Source organism: Panthera tigris, chromosome A2, assembly GCF_018350195.1.
Source record: "Panthera tigris isolate Pti1 chromosome A2, P.tigris_Pti1_mat1.1, whole genome shotgun sequence".
NCBI lineage: Eukaryota > Metazoa > Chordata > Mammalia > Carnivora > Felidae > Panthera > Panthera tigris.
Genome location: NC_056661.1, coordinates 108,626,531 through 108,644,459, shown reverse-complemented (window position 1 = coordinate 108,644,459; position 17,929 = coordinate 108,626,531). Strand labels below are relative to the sequence as shown.

The 17,929-nt window shown below is 37.7% G+C and overlaps 1 long non-coding RNA gene across 2 annotated transcripts in view; it reads right to left on the bottom strand.

Moving 5' to 3' along the window:
• Positions 1-15,523, bottom strand: part of LOC122233762 — a 144,209-nt gene extending 128,686 nt beyond the window's left edge. For both annotated transcript variants that reach the window (XR_006211474.1, XR_006211476.1), the window contains exon 1: positions 15,408-15,523. This is a non-coding gene — a long non-coding RNA (uncharacterized LOC122233762). The remainder of the gene's footprint in view (positions 1-15,407) is intronic.
• Positions 15,524-17,929: the final 2,406 nt, after the last annotated feature.

Genomic DNA, 17,929 nt, shown 5'->3' with positions numbered 1-17,929 from the left:
GGTAAAGAACAGAAACTCTGTACCACTTTCAGCCTACTGTTATTATGAGATACAGTGTATAAATATAATTATACTACAGTATGGCTTCCCTACAAGGCCATGAATGGAGAGAAGACATTATATTGTTTTACATTTGTACACCCGGTGCTAAGTGGACTAAGGCCTATGGCAGACATTCCTTTAATGTTTGTGGAACTAAGCTGAATAGGGAGCAGAGAAAATTAATTCTTTTCACTGCTGAAGTTCCAGCAATGCATAAGATTTGCAACAGGACAGGGAAAGTAAGTAGGAGCACAGTCTTAGAGGCTATTTCAAGAGTAACGCTTACCTAATGCAAAATGTGATGTGAAGTTACTACAAAGGTTCAAATAAAGCTGTGAAGAAAATCTTCTGGGATTTGTACAGATAGCAAGGAATTTTCATTAAGGTGGGGCACTAAACTAATAGAAGAGGTCTTGCAATGTTAAGATTTTGAAATCAGGTAAAATGAACCAGTTGCACTGCTAATAACAGAGTGTAAAATAGTGTAACCACTTAGAAAAATGGTCTTTTCATTTCTCCAAAGATTCAGTGTAGACTTAGCATTTGATCCAGCAATTCCCTTGTAGGTATACACACAAGAGAGAAATGAAAACATATATTCACACTGAAGCTTGTACACATATGTTCATAGAAGCAGGATTTATAGAAGCCAAAAAGCAGGAAAGAAGCCAAATGTCCATTAACTGGTGAATGAATAAACAAAACATGGTATATCCATATAATGGATTATTTGGCCATATAAAGGAATTAAGTCAATATTAGCCACAACACAAATAAACCTTGGAAACATTCCATTAACTGCAAGTGCCTGTCACAAAAGACTGCATCTTGGGAGATTCCATTTACATGAAATATCCAGAAAAATAAAATCCATAGAGACAGAAAGTAGGTTAGGTGTTTCTTAGGGCCAGGGGAAATGCAGAGATTACGTAGTGATAGTTTAAGAGTACGGGGTTTCTGGGGCCCCCGAATGGTTCAGTTGGTTGGGCATCTGACACTTGATTTCAGCTCAGGTCATGATCTCCTGGTTCCTGGGATCGAGCCCTTTGTCAGGCACTATGCTGTTGGCATGAAGCCTGCTTGGGATTCTCTCTCTGCCTCTCTTTCTCTCCCTCTCTCTCTCTCTCTCTCTCTCTCTCTCTCTCTCTTTCAAAATAAATAAACTTAAAAAAAAGAGTACAGCGTTTCCTTTTAAGGTGACTAAAATGTTCTAAAGTTATGACAGTGATGGTTGCACAACTCTGTGAATATACAAAAAAAAAAAGCACATACTTTCAATGGATGAACTGTATTAATGCATGATTATTTTAATAAAGTGGTTGCCAAAAAAACAAGGAAACAAAAACAAACCCATCAGCAAAGTTAAGCAATCATGTTTGCCTTGCTTCCTAATTCTGCTTCTTAATTCCTGGCCATCTTTCAACCATGATATCAAAACCAGAAAGCACAGTTTGACAACAATTAAAATATACAGTTGGGTGTCCAAACCAGTCTGCAACTCTATTTTCAAATTAATTCAATGTTTCTCATCTGTAGTTCGAGATATTTCCTGAATATACTGTGCAATATTTTTGAATGTTTTGTGCATTCTCCTCAATGATTTTATTCTTTAATCTCATAACTTTCCCAACTACTTGTTTCACTTTTTTAAAGCCTAGTGGATTCTCTCTCTCTACTCATTATGTTCTGTTTCCCTCTCCTCCATTCTTCTGGAGGCTTCTGAAGCATATTTGTTTATTGTGTCTCTCAACCATGAAATTCCCTCACCAGACTTTTTCCATGTCAGAGCTCAAAGTAAAATTAGGAATTTGTTTCAACATTATCTATTCTGACTTTGAAAGGGCCAACATCTCTTGTCACTCAAGATATAATGGCACTGTATAGTATAGTCCAAAGCATTCATGTTTACCAAGTATGCAAAGATTATCTGTTATTTCCTCCTGTAAATTCTGAAAGTCAGACCTTCTGCATGGTCCAAAGATGTTCTCTCAATCACCACTAATTAAAACAGCACTGAATGAGCACTGACATGGGCCTGGAGATTTGAAAAAGTCACAAAACCTCAGCACTGTCATCAGCAAGGACACCATCTCTTTCTATCTAGTTATAATTATGTATCCTCTATACCATCACACAATTGCTTGCTAACTTAGTTAACTGTCTGTAGATAGACACCTGCTTATCACAATGCCCATTTCAGAGCTCTGCCGTGGTCCTGAGTTAATGTATTTAGTTCTCTATTCTGTTTTAGGATGGAGAGACGGCATCACTTGGATATAGTCATATGAAGAAGGTCTTTTCATATTCAAAAAAGGTAAAACACCCCCAGTTATTTTTGGTAGATGATGTAAGACACCTTCTCGTACAACAACTAAAAACTAGTGTGTCCACTTTTAAAGGGATACAGGTATTTGCTCTGCTATAGTAAGCTGTTTTGACTAACAGTTGCCACTGGCATTTTTTTATAGACAAGATCTCTATCCACATTTGTATTGATTCCTTAATTACCCAACAAGCTTTTATTGAAGTATAGTTGACATAATATTATATTACTTTCAGGTGTATACAGCAATGATTGAAATTTGTATATAACACAATAAGATCACCACATCAAGTCTAGTTAACACCCAAGAAGCAAGCTTTTGAATATAAGGTGCGTAAACAAGACAGCATCATTCAATTAGGGATTATGCAAGCTTAAATAGAAAAATAGTTTCAGACCAGCAGTTATAAAAAGCCTGTCTGATCATCAGAACAATCAAGAGAGCTTTCTCTCTAACTGATATTCAAAGTAGATCGATCAGTCAAGTACTTACTGAGTAACCAGTGCTATGTGCCAATCATTGTTCTCTGCTCAGTGACTAAGTGACACCATTTTTATCCCTGAAGATCAATTAAATGGGTATGGAGATAGGAAACTTTCAGTTTGAAAAACTCCAAGAATTTATCAAGTATCCAAATAACACTCAATTTCAATACTCTTTAAGTGTATTTATTTATTTTTGAGGGATAGAGAACCAGCAGGGGAGGGGAGGAGAGAGGGGGGTAAGAGGATCTGAAGAAGGCCCTGTGCTGACAGCAGAGAACCTGTCATGGGGCTCAAACTCATGAACCGTGAGGTTATGACATGACCTGAAGTCAGACGCTTAACCAACTGAGCCACCCAGGTGCCCCTCAATTCCAATAAATGAAGAGGCATAGATTCCAAATGAGAATTGACTAAAACACTGGACAATATTACAGAAGGGAAAAGGAGAAGTCTATAGAGTCATCTCATTTTCAAATAGGTATGTAACAAAGAACAATCAGCATGGGAGGGCAAGTATTTCTTTGAGATCCTCATTTCATTTCTTTCAAATATATACCCAGAAGTAAAATTGCTGGATCACAGAGTGACTGTTTCTTGTAAGAAAGTAAAACTACATTAACTTCCTTCCCATTAAACATATACAATTCCTTCTCATAATTTATACATTTACATAAACACATAAACACACCCATATCCATTATTATATATACAAATCCATATGTACATTCAGTTATGTGAACTGACAACCTCTGGAAGGAACTGTAAGAAATGTTAACATCGCTTACGCTTGGAAGGCAGGAATGGGAAGAATTTTCACCATTTTAACTTGAATCTTAAACTATCTGCATTTGTAACCTATTTTTCATGTAAGAATTTTAACAGATAATTCACCAAAGGATGCTGATAAGCAACTAGACTTGACAAGCTCTAGTTTTAGACCCTCAGATGTTCAGCCACCAACAATTTTTGCCCTTTCTCACAATCTGCTGGGCTAATTCATGAGATGTTAGATGAGTGGCCACCTATTTTTATTTAGTTTGTGAGCTGATAATGACAAGTTTTGCCTTAAATTTTTTTTTTTAAATCAAAAGAACCCAAGGAATATAGTCAGTGATATTGTGGTAGCAATGTAATGGGATAGATGTAGCTACCCGGATGGTGAAAGTAGCAACGTGTAAACTTGTCACATCACTAAGTTGTACTGAAACTAGCTTAACATTGTGTGTCAGCTACACTCCAATTTTTAAAAATCTAAGATTTTTTTTGAAAAGAATATTTTGTGGCACATGAAAGTTACACGTGTGACATTGTGTTACATGTGTAACAAATCCTTTTACTATAACAAAGTAACACTCATGTTGTTACGTATTGTTCATGGCTGCTTTTTTACAATAATAGCAGAGGTAAGTAGTTGCAAATGGGACCATAAGGACCTGTAAAACCTCAAATATTTACTATCTGCTTCTCCACTTACAATGTTTTTAAGCTATTTTTTAGACTTCTCTACTTCAATATCTACCAGAAATAGAAGCACTTCTTGCTTGTCCTGAAATGAAATAGAGCCTAGGTTTAAATATCTGAACAACCCATTGACAGTTGAACTCTTAAGAATGAGTAGGACGTGGTCTTGATAAATTTTTTCTTGGACTCCAACTGCCCAGAAATCTGATGCTGAAATTAGTTCTCCAAGAGTTACATCAGTGCCTTTTCTTTGTATACAAGACACAAGACACAACACCGTGTTCCCGGCTGTGGGGCACGTGCTGGGAAGAAATGGTAGCTCAAGTGCAGGAATCAGACAGCCCCATGCTATTACACTATTCTGTGCCTCAAGACACCTATATCTACCAAAGCTTAACTTGAGAAAGAATTATCTAGTAGAAAGATTACTACTTAATGTTTGGGAGGTCTGAGTTCTCTATTTGCCTAAAACGTCAATATATATTCTTAGGCTTAGTTAAAAAAAAAAGGGGGGGGGGGCAGGAATAATATGTCATTCATCAGATTTCCAGGCTTTTCACCCGTAAGTTTGAAATTGTTGGCAAATGCTAGCTTTCTTTTCTTTTAATTTTTTTTATTGTTTATTTATTTTTGAGAGAGAGAGAGGAAGTTTGACCAAGGTAGGGGTAGAAAGAGAGAGACACAGAATCCGAAGCAGGGTCCAGACTCTGAGCTGTCAGCACAGAGCCCAACGCGGAGCCTGAACTCAAGAACCGTGAGATCATGACCTGAGCCGAAGTCACACGCTCAATGGACTGAGCCACTCACGTGCCCCGGCAAATGCTAGCTTTCTATCTACATCATAAATCTGAAAAGCTAAGTTGTAAGATTCATTCTTAACTAAAATTTATTTTTGCTCCAAGTTACAGAATTAATTATCAAGAATTCAAAGTTTCTTATTTAGAAATTTAAAAAAATTAGGGTTACTAAATTAACTAAAAAAAATTAGACTAAATTAAAAAAAATAGGGTTACTAAATGACAAGTCATTTATGACTACTTCTGTTATTTTTGAAGACTTATGCTTAAAATATATATACTCCACAGTCCCTTTTTGTACCCAGAATGCCGTGAAAAATAAAGAAACATTTTTGGGGCATGTGGGTGGCTCAGTTGATTAAGTGTCCAACTCTTGATTTCGGCTCAGGTCATGATCTCACAGTTCATGAATTCGAGTCCCTCCTTGGGCTCTGTGCTGACAGCAACAGAGCCTGCTTGGTCTTCTCGCTCTCCCTCCCTCTCTGCCACTTCTCTCACTCTCAAAATACATGTAAATTTTAAAAAAATAAAAAAGCATCTTATATATGCAAATCATTCTTTCTTTATCATTCGCTATCGTTAAAATTCTCATCTTTGTGTTACCTTAAAGAGAAGGATAGTCAGTTAGCTACAAAAAATTCTTCAGGGATGTCTGGGTGGGTCAGTCAGCTAACCATCTTACCCTTACTGTCCCTAGCATATCTCTCTCTCTCTCTCTCTCTCTCTCTCTCTCTGCCCTTTCCCCATCAAATAAATAAACTTAAAAAAAAAAAAAACTTTTCAGAAGGCTAAAATCAAATGGATACTGAAAAATGTCTAGAGAAATAACTGTTACCGAGACTGCTTCTATGTTGTGAGTTGTTACAAGAACGAAAACGTGAAAATCATCAGCTGTTTCGTAAAAACTTTTTTAAAACCCCAAATAAAAACTCTGACTCTTGAAATCTTACACCAGATGTTCAGTGAAAATGATTATTTTGTTCATATCCTTTCATCTCTGGAGACAGATTTGATTCTTATTTTTTTTAGCTGTACTACAGTGTACTAAAGAACGACCGGGGTGCCTGGGTGGCTCAGTCAGTTAAGATGGTGACTTCAGCTCAGGTCACGATCTCATGGTTCAGAATTCAAGCACTGCATTGGGCTTTGCACTGACAGTGCAGAGCCTGCCTCTGATTCTAGGTCTCTCTGTCTCTCTCTCTCTCTCTCAAAATAAAATAAACTTAAAAAAAAAAAAATAGGGGTGAGGGGTGCCTGGTGAGGGGTGCCTGGATGGCTCAGCTGGTTAAGTGTCTGATTCTGGATTTTGGCTCAGGTCATGATCTCAGGGGTCATGAGTTCGAGCCCCACATCAGGCTCTCTGCTGTCATTGCAGATCCCGCTTTGAATCCTCTGTCTTGCTCACTCTCTGCCTTTCCCCTGCTTGCCCTCTCTCAAAAATATAAACATTAATAAACAAATGAATGAATGAATGAATGAATGAATGAATAAATAAATAAATAAATAAATAAATAAATGGAATGACCTGGTGAGCTTGTGAAGCTATAGATCCCTAGATCCTTCCTCCAGAGATCCTGATTGGGTGCGTCTGGAATGGAGCCAGGGAACTTGCATTTCTGATGAGCTGTGTGGTGTTAACTCCCAGTTCTGGGGCCATGTTTTGAGTACCACTACAACAGACTACATTGCTGTGATGCGTCAATCAAATTTTACTTTATGTCTTGTGTGAAGTACAAAAATTTAAAACTTCATTGTACATTTTGACTCAAATTGCTTAATTCTATACTCTCGGTTCAATGAGAAGGCACTAATGGTTATTCACCACCTGGAGGTTTGTCGATACTGCCCAAGATCATTTTAGCTCCTTCTATCTTATGGGATTTCCAACATGAGTTGGAAAAAGTGACCTCATAAGAATTGTTAATAAGGCCCTCACCAAACCCCCCGCCGCCACCACCACCGAAAAATGGCAAACGCTAAAATACAACCATTTTACTAAGCCTCCTCAAGACTACAATGATTGTTAGCAATCTATTCAATGTATTGATATTACATGTCCTTAGAATTTTATGTCAAAGTTTAAATGCAAACAAGTGCAAAATACTAGTTTTATTTTCCTGTTATATTGAAAGTATCCTTATTCTGAAAACTAACTGGCATTTTGTTTCTCTCCACAGCACTAAAAAAATTGTTTGCCCAAAATTAAGAAACACAAGAAATGGCTCAGATTAACAACATCATGCTGAATATCATGATACATGAACTCTACAATCTTTTCTTAATATCACAATTCAATGGAAATTTTGAAAAATGTTTTGCTATTATTAACCCCCCCAAAAAAGATACAAAGTGTGGGTTAATACAGAATGATAATTATAATTGTCAACGGTCAAAATATACAATCTACTTAAAATTTTGTTCACATAAAATATTTTCAAAATGAATTGTCAAAAACAATCCAATCCAATAACATGTTTTCCTTCTCCCACTAGCATGAGACCACTGATAAGAATTTATCACCTGATGTGATATGTGCCTAGACAATATGTGCCTAGAATCATGTGTGTAGTTATGTATGTGATGTCTCATTCCATCAGTTTTACAAACTCAGTAGCATCACGCTTTTTTTTTTTTTTTTCATTTTTAAATGCTAGTTCAAGTACTCTTCTTCTTGGAGAGGAGATATTACTAACCCAGTCATTAACAGCTATTTTAAGTTCTATAATCAAAATTCACTGTGTCTGTAATGTGCAAATTTCAAATATATGTTACATTAACTGATGCTATTAAATCAATATCCCAATGTACTTTCAGTCTAGTTCCCAAATTGTAGTGAAGGAGTCAGGACACAATCGAAGAGGATGCAGGTTAACTCGTCATGAATTCACAATGCATGAAAACTGATTTTGCTTATATACTGGCCTAACATTTGTTTAGAATAAGAGGCAAGAACAATTTTAGGAACGTTTTAAATACCGCATCAGTGGCTTATTTTTTCTTGGCAGACCTTTCTTTAACAATCAGAGCTGATATAACTGGAAGATACTCTCATAGATTATATACATGTGAACCTCAGGACTCACAGTATCTAAGTCTTCACAAGTTATCTTAAACAGGCCACAAGCTAGTACTGGACTGTGACAGAAGGGTCAGTACTGCCCCACTCACCGGCCACTCACAAAACACCATCACTAGAATTGGTGGTCGTGGTGGAGAATTTCTGAGACACCTCCTAATTTTGTTTTTTTTAACAGAGAAATCCAATACGTTTTATGACGTTTGAATTTGGGACCACCAAAAAGAATAGAGCACGGGTTGGAATTAAACCTTAAGAGAGCCAGTCCATTCTTGTGGTATCAAAGGTCACATGTGATTTCCTCAAACTAATAGTAATTCGATCTTTTTATCACTATCAAGTATATGTAGTAACAGAATAATGCCAGTCAGATCCAGCAATAATGGTACAAAATGATCTGTTAAGACAGATACTCCCTCAAAACCCCTCTGATGAAATTGTTTAACATAAACAAAGTTGATTATCAACTCTGAATGGTCTAATTGCTAAATTTACACGTATGCAATTAGCATAACCTTCTTTAATGTTGTGGGTAAGTTCCCATGTTCTTATAGCTCTTAATGTAAATGGGCCAGTTTCAGATGAAGGTAATATTTGATACTTGCTTTTTACTGATAAAAGTAAATAGATAATATTCTATTTCAGTGATAGAAAAAACATGAACAAAGCATTAAAACATTCAGAGTTGTAGAGGATTACTTTTACGAGGTCAGAAGTCATGAAGAACACTTTGTGGGGTTTTTTTGATGTTTATTTTTTGAGAGAGACAGAGACAGAGAGACAGTGAGTACACAAGTGGGGGAGGGACAGAGAGAGGGGGAGAGAGGATCCTAAACAGGCTCCACATTGTCAGCACAGAGCCTGATGTGGGGCTTCAAGTCATGAACCCCAAGATCATGACCTGAGCTGAAGTCAGATGCCACCAACTGGACCACCCAGGTGCCCTGAAAACCTTTGGTTAATTGACTAATATTAAATGTGCAAAGGTATGGATTTTGTAGCACAACCATTTAGATTTTTAGGTGTTTGCAACATTCTTACGAAGGTAAATGTTTGAGAACAAATGTCAAGATCTGAGCATGACAATTCAGTAGTGTGACTTCTGCCTGCATTGGTAGTAAAGAAAGCGTGTCATGAGCTGAGGGCTGTGGTGGAAACAGACCCGAAGAGGAGAGAGAGGTCAACACTGGCTCTTTCTTTGTCATCTCTCATTCACTCCACCAAGTAATCTCATCTTAACTCCGCCCCTCCACGGTATCAAACCTGCTACTATGCGTCCTAAATGATCCACATGTTGCCAAAGCAAACGAGGGCTTCTCTTTCTGCTTATTATCTGAACCTTTAGCAGCGTATGGCAGAGTTAACCATGACCTCTTTTCTTATTCTGAAGTAGACGCTTAAAAACTGATTACAACAAATTAAAGTATGTTTTAAAATTTTAACTACGTATTTATCTTAATTATTGGGCGGATATTTCCTACTTTTGATAATTTTAGGAAAAATGTACCTGCCTTTGGAATATTAAAAACTTTCTTCAATTGCCTAGCGGGAGAGGATTATGTCCAATCTGAAATTATCAAACATCCAACCACCAACTCAATTCTTCACACGAAGTTTCAGGAGGATCACTACCATGTCTTTCATTCCTTTAAATAACACCCTCCAAAATTCTAATTTTTTATGGGGAAAAGAAATCTCATGATCAGCTGGGAAAATTCTAATTACTAATGGAAATCTCATCATCAGCTGGGAGTAATTTTCCCAAGAAAGAATGCTTCCCACGGGCAGAAATTTTCCTAACCTATAGGGCTGAATTGTATTAAATAATTTGAATTTGATATGAAAGTACACCTTTATATAATATAGGTATCTGACTAGTTTCAATGTTTCATAAGTTTTTTCAGGTTTTATTTGATCCCTATTCTGTTCTTTTAAGTAGACTTTTATCAACTAATCTACTTGGATATAAATGCATTACAAGACCATGAGTACTAGATATCCATGTGTCCTATTTGCAAAACATTATTAAAAATAAATGTTAAGATATCAGAGTGAAATGACATTCTTGGATTTAAAAATTTAACATGAGGGGCGCCTGGGTGGCTCAGTCGGTTGAGCGGCCGACTTCGGCTGAGGTCACGATCTCGCGGTCCGTGAGTTCGAGCCCCGCGTCGGGCTCTGTGCTGACCGCTCAGAGCCTGGAGCCTGTTTCGGATTCTGTGTCTCCCTCTCTCTGACCCTCCCCCGTTCATGCTCTGTCTCTCTCTGTCTCAAAAATAAATAAACGTTAAAAAAAAATTTTTTTTTAAAATAAATAAATAAAAATAAAAAAATAAAAATTTAACATGAAAGCTAAAGTAATATAGCTGATTCCATTGATGCATACAAGAGTAGAGAGGTGAAAAATGTGAATGGTTGTCTGCAACACACAAAGAGATCAGTTGACAATTTACTTGCTGTTTTAAATTTTTTTTAATGAAAAAAACAAAAAAATTAAATTAAATTAAAAAATTAAAAAATTAAAAATTAAAAAATGAAACCGAATAGTCACTTACTTTTCTTCAATTGGTGCAAAAATGTTATGCAATAAATTATTCTTCATCATAAAAATGAATGTTTCTTTGTAGTTTAATACACATAATTATGAATATAAGTATAAATATATTAATATTCAAATACATATACATATAATTATTTGATCATTAGTTTTATTGGTGTGGCCTATAACAAATTTAGCTTCCTTCTCTACCCTACCTACTTTAACAATTAAATTCTATATCCTGGTTGATGTTTCTATCTCATCTCATTTCTTAACCTTTATAAAATTAGTGGTTTAGGTTCTATTGCTTCTAATGCTATCCCTAGCTTTGAAATGAAAGACTAGGCTTAGAATACATATATTTATGTATAACTTTATTTCCATTACTTTTAGCCTTATAACCTCCAAAATATTCTTCATTCCTTCTTTAACACACTAAATGTTAATTATTACTAACATTGACTACCTGAAATAGTGTGCACAATTCTGTATGTACAGGCAGGTTTATAAATGAGCTGAGCTCTTATTTGCATTTCAAAGAGATAAAACAGTAAAAACATGACATACTCCAAAAGATATTAGAATACGGTTGTAAAGGACATCCCGTTAAATATAAATTAGAAATAAACGACTGTTTAGTACAAGTAGGTCTATGCAATATTTGGGACATACTTCTAAAAATTTATTCACTGTGTATGTGAAATTCAAACTTATATCAGTGACCTGTACGTTCATTTGCTAATATTGGCAACCCCAGTTTAAAACTACTAAGGGGGCACCTGGGTGGCTCAGGAGTTTTAGCTTCAGCTAAAACTTCAGACAGACTTCAGACCGACTTCAGCTCAGGTCATGATCTCACAGCCCCCGGTTTTGAGCCCCACATTGGGCTCTGTGCTAACAGCTCAGGGCCTGCTTCAGATTCTGTGTCTCCCTCTCTCTCTGCTCCTCCCCCTCTTGTCCTCTCTCTCTCTCTGAAAAACAAACGTTTAAAAAAAAAAAAAAACAGTAAGTGCTCCTTCTCCACTGTTTTCCCTTTCTTTGTTGTTTTGTTCTTTTGCCTAAAATGGTGACCTTTCTTTTCTATTTCAAATCAATTTCACAATTGGAGTTCAAAAAAACCCCTCATTTTATAGTATTTAAGATTCCCCAGTTATTCAAACATTTAATTTCTATTTTTCATCAGTTACTTTGTTTGTATTGCGGCCCAAAAGATGGACTAGGTGAAAATAAGGCAATTTTGTTCTCCTGGGGAGTTCCTAGTCTAGTGATCAGACAGGTGATGGGCACTAACTTGCTCAGTGGTGTAATGGGATGATGCGTGAGCAGAGAAGAGATGGCCCCACCTGTAAGTAGAGCTGTCCTTACACAAGATGCAGAATTCGTGAACCTTGAAAGATACAAGACTGTGTTCCACCATTATGGAAATCAGTACGATTTGCTTCATATTTTACAGTTCTACTCCTTAGAACATACTGCAGTTAAATTGAAATAAACTACACAGTCCGTGCATTCATAGACATCCTAATATGGAAACATAAGCCCTTTCTGCTGTGTTTAAAAATTGTTTTTTATGCAAGGTCTTCTCTTTTTCTTTCTCTCTCTCTCTCTCTCTCTCTAAATGGAAAGACTTTGAAAGCACAAAGCCTAAGTCTCTCTGTCTTCCCCTGCCCTCCACTGCATAATCGTGCATACACACACACACACACACACACACACACACACACAAACACCCACTCACAAAATAAATTGTCTCAGTGTTGGGCAAGCATCAACAACAGGATGCTATTAAATGTGTAACTCCCCTGGTGTTTGCAGTGATTAACTTGACAAACACCAATTTATCAACACTTTTTGGTAAAAGAGCAAACAAACATGCTGCCCACAGCTTTGAAATCAAGCAAGTAGATTTTTGTTGAGTACTGGCTACTGTAAATTTTATAACTCTACCCTAGTATTCCAGGATAGGATACTGGTACAGGTCAAATTTTATCTCCCAAAACTCACAGGTTGAAGTTCTAAACCCGCAGTTTGCCAGAATGTGACCTCATTTAGAAATAATTGCTAAAGGGGACCTGAGTGGCTCAGTCAGTTGAGCATCTGACTTCAGCTCAGGTCATGATCTCGCAGCTCAACGGTTTGAACCCCACCTTGGGCTTTCTGCCGTCAGCACAGAGCCTGCTTCAGATCCTCTGTCCTCCTCTCCCTCCCCCTCCCCCACTTGAGCTACCTCAAAAATAAACATTAAAAAATAGTCACTGAATAATTCATTAAGAAGGGGTCATAATGGAGTAGGGTGGGCCCCTGAATCAGTATCACTGATGTTTTTACAGAAGGGGGAAATCTGGACACAAACATGCGCACAGAGCCAACTCTGTGATGATGAAGGCAGAGTCTTGGCCGTACAACAGAAGCCAAGAGACACCAACTATTGCCAGCGAACCATCAGAAGCCAGGAGGGAGGCATGGAACAGATTCTCCTTCACAGCTTTCACAAGCAACCAGGCTTGCCAACACCTTGATCTCTGACTTCTAGCCTCCAAAGCTAGAGACAATAAATTTCTGTTGTTCAAGCCACCCCATATGTGGGACTTTATTACAAGAGCAATGGCAAACCAATTCAGGTTCTAGCCTTTCCCTCCCTTACTTGCGGGATTTCCAAGACTGGAAAGAAAACATCACAACTTCTCGTCACGCACTTACCAAGAAGCCTTGCCAGAATGCAAGAGTTGTTTATTTACAGTAAGTTTATTAGATTCCAATTCTACCCTCCAAACACATTTCTTCCCAGTGAAATGTTATTTCAGTACTCAAGACGGTTTATAAAATTGATGAAGTCGTGCGATGAAAGACCCAAAGTCAATGCTGTGGTTTCAATCCAAAAGCACAAGTCACACCCCGAGAAAAAGCCATTATTTTGGTACTTTCAGTTATGATGAAAGCAGACGTGAACAGAACCTCTCCTGCACTCTAGGGCTGTGCTGAAGTCTGTTCCTGGATCATCTCCTTAATTGATCACAAATATTGTTATCCTCATTTTACTTCTGGGTTAGCCAGGGCCTGAAGATGTTTAATAAGTAGGTTTAAAAAAAAAAAAAAAAGTCACACAGGTAATTAGTGGAGCCAGTAGTCAAACCCAGCACATCTGGCTCCAGAGTCAACACCCTGAAATGCCATGCCACTCTGCTTTGGATTTGTAGATTGTGAAAAATGCAGTATTTAATCAAAACTAACATCGTGTCACAACCAAAAGTCTTCAGAGTATGTCCTTTATAAAAGAAGGGCAGTTCACATGCTTTCAGTTAACTTTGTATAGAAAAATCACAGGCAGTCTCACTCACCCTTTCCAGCATTGAGATTCCACCCCCAACCCCAAGGACAAGTTTCTGCCAGCTTTTAGTGACTCAGTGAGGCTCCATCTGAGAATTGTAGGAGCCATGAGAGGAGGCACAGGAGAGCATGACTCCAATATCCTCAACACACTCCCTCGATAAAATCCCTGATCTAAATGACCCAGTATTCTTACTTTATACACTATATGCACAGGAAAATTGTAAAGAGAATGGTTACCTTTGGTAGCATTCTTCCCTTCTCTTGAAGACCTCTTCCAGAGTTACATATTGCCTTCAACATCAACTACTATCCAGAACCCCTCCTTGTAGAACGGCTCTGGGGAAAGCCTTACTTCAGCAACTTTGGCTCTCGAGATGTTTGTGATTAATACTTCCACCTGACCTTCCATGTTTAACAAGGGAAACCTGGAGATTTCAAAGCGCTAAAGGTTCCAAATACTAACAATAGTGGGCTTTCAACTACTTCTTAAAATCACCTGTCTACCTAAAAACATTATCTTTTATAATATTGAAGTAACTTCTTCCCGTTGCATTAATCCTAAGGGGCACTTAAGAATTTTATTTACATTAGTCATGTAACTCTTTGGTCTCCTAAGAAAAAATTCAGAGTAAAGCGATGTGTGCCATAAGAGCAGGTTAACTTGATTTGCTTTTGTATTTCTATTTGGCAAATAATCTGTACAAACCACCCAATCATCATAGACAATCCTGTCTCTTGCTTCAGTCATGTTAATACCAGTCTAAAATCTTCATAAAAATTCCTTGGTAATTTGTTTAAAATTTTTCAAACTCTAAAACGTAATGACTAGTCATCTTTCTATCTTTGTTTTGTATTGAAGTCTTCCCAAAGAAGGGCAATCTCAGAGGCAAGCCCTTCAGGGGAACGCTTTATGTGATGTGAAATTCTGAAATCCTGGTATTTTTTTCTTCTGGAGAGCTGCTTCAAAAAGCAATGGCAGCTCCTTCAAGAACGATGCTCCACTACAAATTCATTTTCCAGATTCTATACATTTGCGGTAAGTAGCAGAAGCAAGCATTTCAAGGAGAACCCTAAATGTCTTGGTCAGTTAAAATGAGAACTTATGGTGAATTAAAAAGACAAACCACTGGGGTGCCTGGGTGGCTCCGTCGGTTTAGCGTCCAACTTCGGCTCAGGTCATGCACGGCTCTTGAGTTCAGGCCCTCGTCAGGCCCTGTGCTGACAGCTCACAGCCTGGAGCCTACTTCGGATTCTGTGTCTCCCTCTCTCTCTACCCCTCCCCCGCTCATGCTCTCTGTCTGTCTCAAAAATAAATAAACATTACAAAAATATTAAAAAAATAAAAAGACCAACCACTTTGAGTAGACCATCCTTTTTTGCTATCATTCTTTCTCCCAGTAAAGATCTCTCAGCGAATGTGGCCAGTCAGACCTGTTGTGGTCATTGCAAAACTTGAGGTGATTTATTCTTTTCTTTCATTCGTTGCATTAGATCATTAATGTGAAGAATTCACACATCCGCCCATATACCCAAAGCTGACGGTAACTTTTAGCCTCCGTTTGACCCAATTACTGTAAAAAAGATTTCTCTCAGAGAGCCTGAAAGTAATCTTTACAGGTTGTGAAAATGTACACACCCGTATGTAATTTTATCAGGAAATCTTAGCAGGGGGCAGCTCAAACAAAGCAGGGCTCCTTAGCGTCAGCTGCCTTCACTTAGGAGCAGGAGGAACAGGATACCAGCCTGTATCCGTCTCCTTCCAGGTGGGTGTTGACTCACTGTAAGCAGATGGTGGGTTTATGATTCTAATGTATTATACATTTCTCAATAGACAAATATTTGCACTGGACCAGAATAAATAAGAAAAAAAATTCCTCGGCTTAGTTTCTAACGAATATCTGAAGTTTTAGGACACCTCAGCATTCAAACTATTGTAGGAGGGGGGTGAATGTGCCGCAAGTCCTTTCCTTTCTCTCGTGTTTAGATCCTGCCCTAACCAATAAAGGAAAAAGGCTGGAAGGCAGAAGTGTAGTGAGGTGTATTGGGGAAATAGTAGATTTCTCCCATTTGGAGAGCGATTTGTAGTATACAGCATAAGCATACTTTAGCTCTAATAAAAGGACACTAGTCAAGTTCCCAGACTGAGCCAGAGTGTGGCCAATCTAGTTTTCTTTCTCTAATAATTTATGTCCTTTCTTTGCACAGTATGACATGGTCATTTTTCATCCTAAATGTGAATGTACTGATGAAGGAACACGAGGAAGTGCTCAATGGGTTTAACAGAATATTAGTTTCACGTTATATCTTTACAACACAAGTATGCACTCGTCACTTGTCACTTCCGTGTGGGCCTGGTTTGTTTTGTTTTGTTTTTGCTTTTGTTTTTCATGACTTACTGAAAAGGTGGAGATTCGTATTTAGTCTAGCTTCCCAGCTGAACTTGAAAAAGCTGTCCCGCTGTAGGGGGGAATGAAACAGATGGATTCCAACGGGTGATGACATGATAGAAAACAGATAACCTTCTCCAAAGCAGCCACAAAAGAAAAGCAAGAGTCAGCCATTGGAATGAAAATCAATTTCACAAATGCCGTGAACTTGAAGTCCTCTAAAATGTGGTACTTTAACGTTTGAAAATTAGTAGCAGTGGGAAAATTTCTTTAAATGAATACTCCTCTAAAAAGCAAAATAATTGGACCCATAAACCTCCTCCAGCCTGAGTGGAAAATTAGATTTAAGAAGGAAGAGAATTTGATTCATCTGAATTTCTCCACAAAGAAAAAGCAATCAGAGTGAGATACAATTTCCCAAAGACTTCTTGCATTTCCCTTCAGAACGAAGGTCCAGAGAAATGCAGTAATTGGATCTTCCAATTATCCAAGAGTGGCCTGAAATGGCTACTACTGGGACCAAAAATCTCAGCAACCATTGGGAGAAGGCAATGTGGTGAGAGGTGGAGGAAGGTAAAAGAAAAGAGAAAGTCAAAGATGGGTAGCTGGGAGAGATTTGGTGAAAATACCAGGAGAGAGAGACACACACACATTTTCTCCCTCTCCCTCCCTCTCTCTCCATCTCTCTGTGGGTCTCTCTCATTCTCCCTCTTTCTCTTTTTCTCTGTTCTGCAATTTTGAGAGAATTGGAAGAGCAAAGCAAAGAGAATTAAAAAATTGGGGGCTATGAGTTATTACATGAATCTTCATTCGTGTTTTTTGAGAAGTGCAAGTGAAAATAGGGATCATTTTTAATTACTTTTGTTGGATGAAGCCTTATAGGACCTGGGAGTTATTTGAGTTAAGATCATTACTTACATAAAACATTCTGCTTAATTAGGATTCATAATCCATGAAATACTATGTTTAAAGCATAAATATGAGAACATATCTCTCTTAAATAAATAAGAAATATATATTCTTTGATTATTGAGTTTTCTTCTACCTCACATTTCCATCATGCCCAAATAAATGGACAGTTCTCTCCCTACTACTCTCAGGAGAAATCCACAGAATGGATGCCTCTCTTGAAATATTTTCTTTTTTTGTTCCTTAAACTCTCCATACTGCAGAATTTCCACTTGCCTTTCTGACCAATCTTCCCCAATATCCTCCCATGCGCTCTAATCAACCCCCAAGCTTTGAAAGCACTAGGACTCCATACCAGGCCCTCCTTTATTCTTTATCTACAATCTCTTGGTAACTTAACTCATCTAACTGCATTTTTAAAAAATCCACCACTGATAAGCTAATGACTTGCAAATTTGGTTTCCAGCCCTGATTGCTCCACTGTATGCCAGACTCCTATACAACTATATGTTTGATATCTCCCCATTAGAAAACAAACAAGACAAAACAAAACAAAAGAAACAGTTACCTCAAAATTTA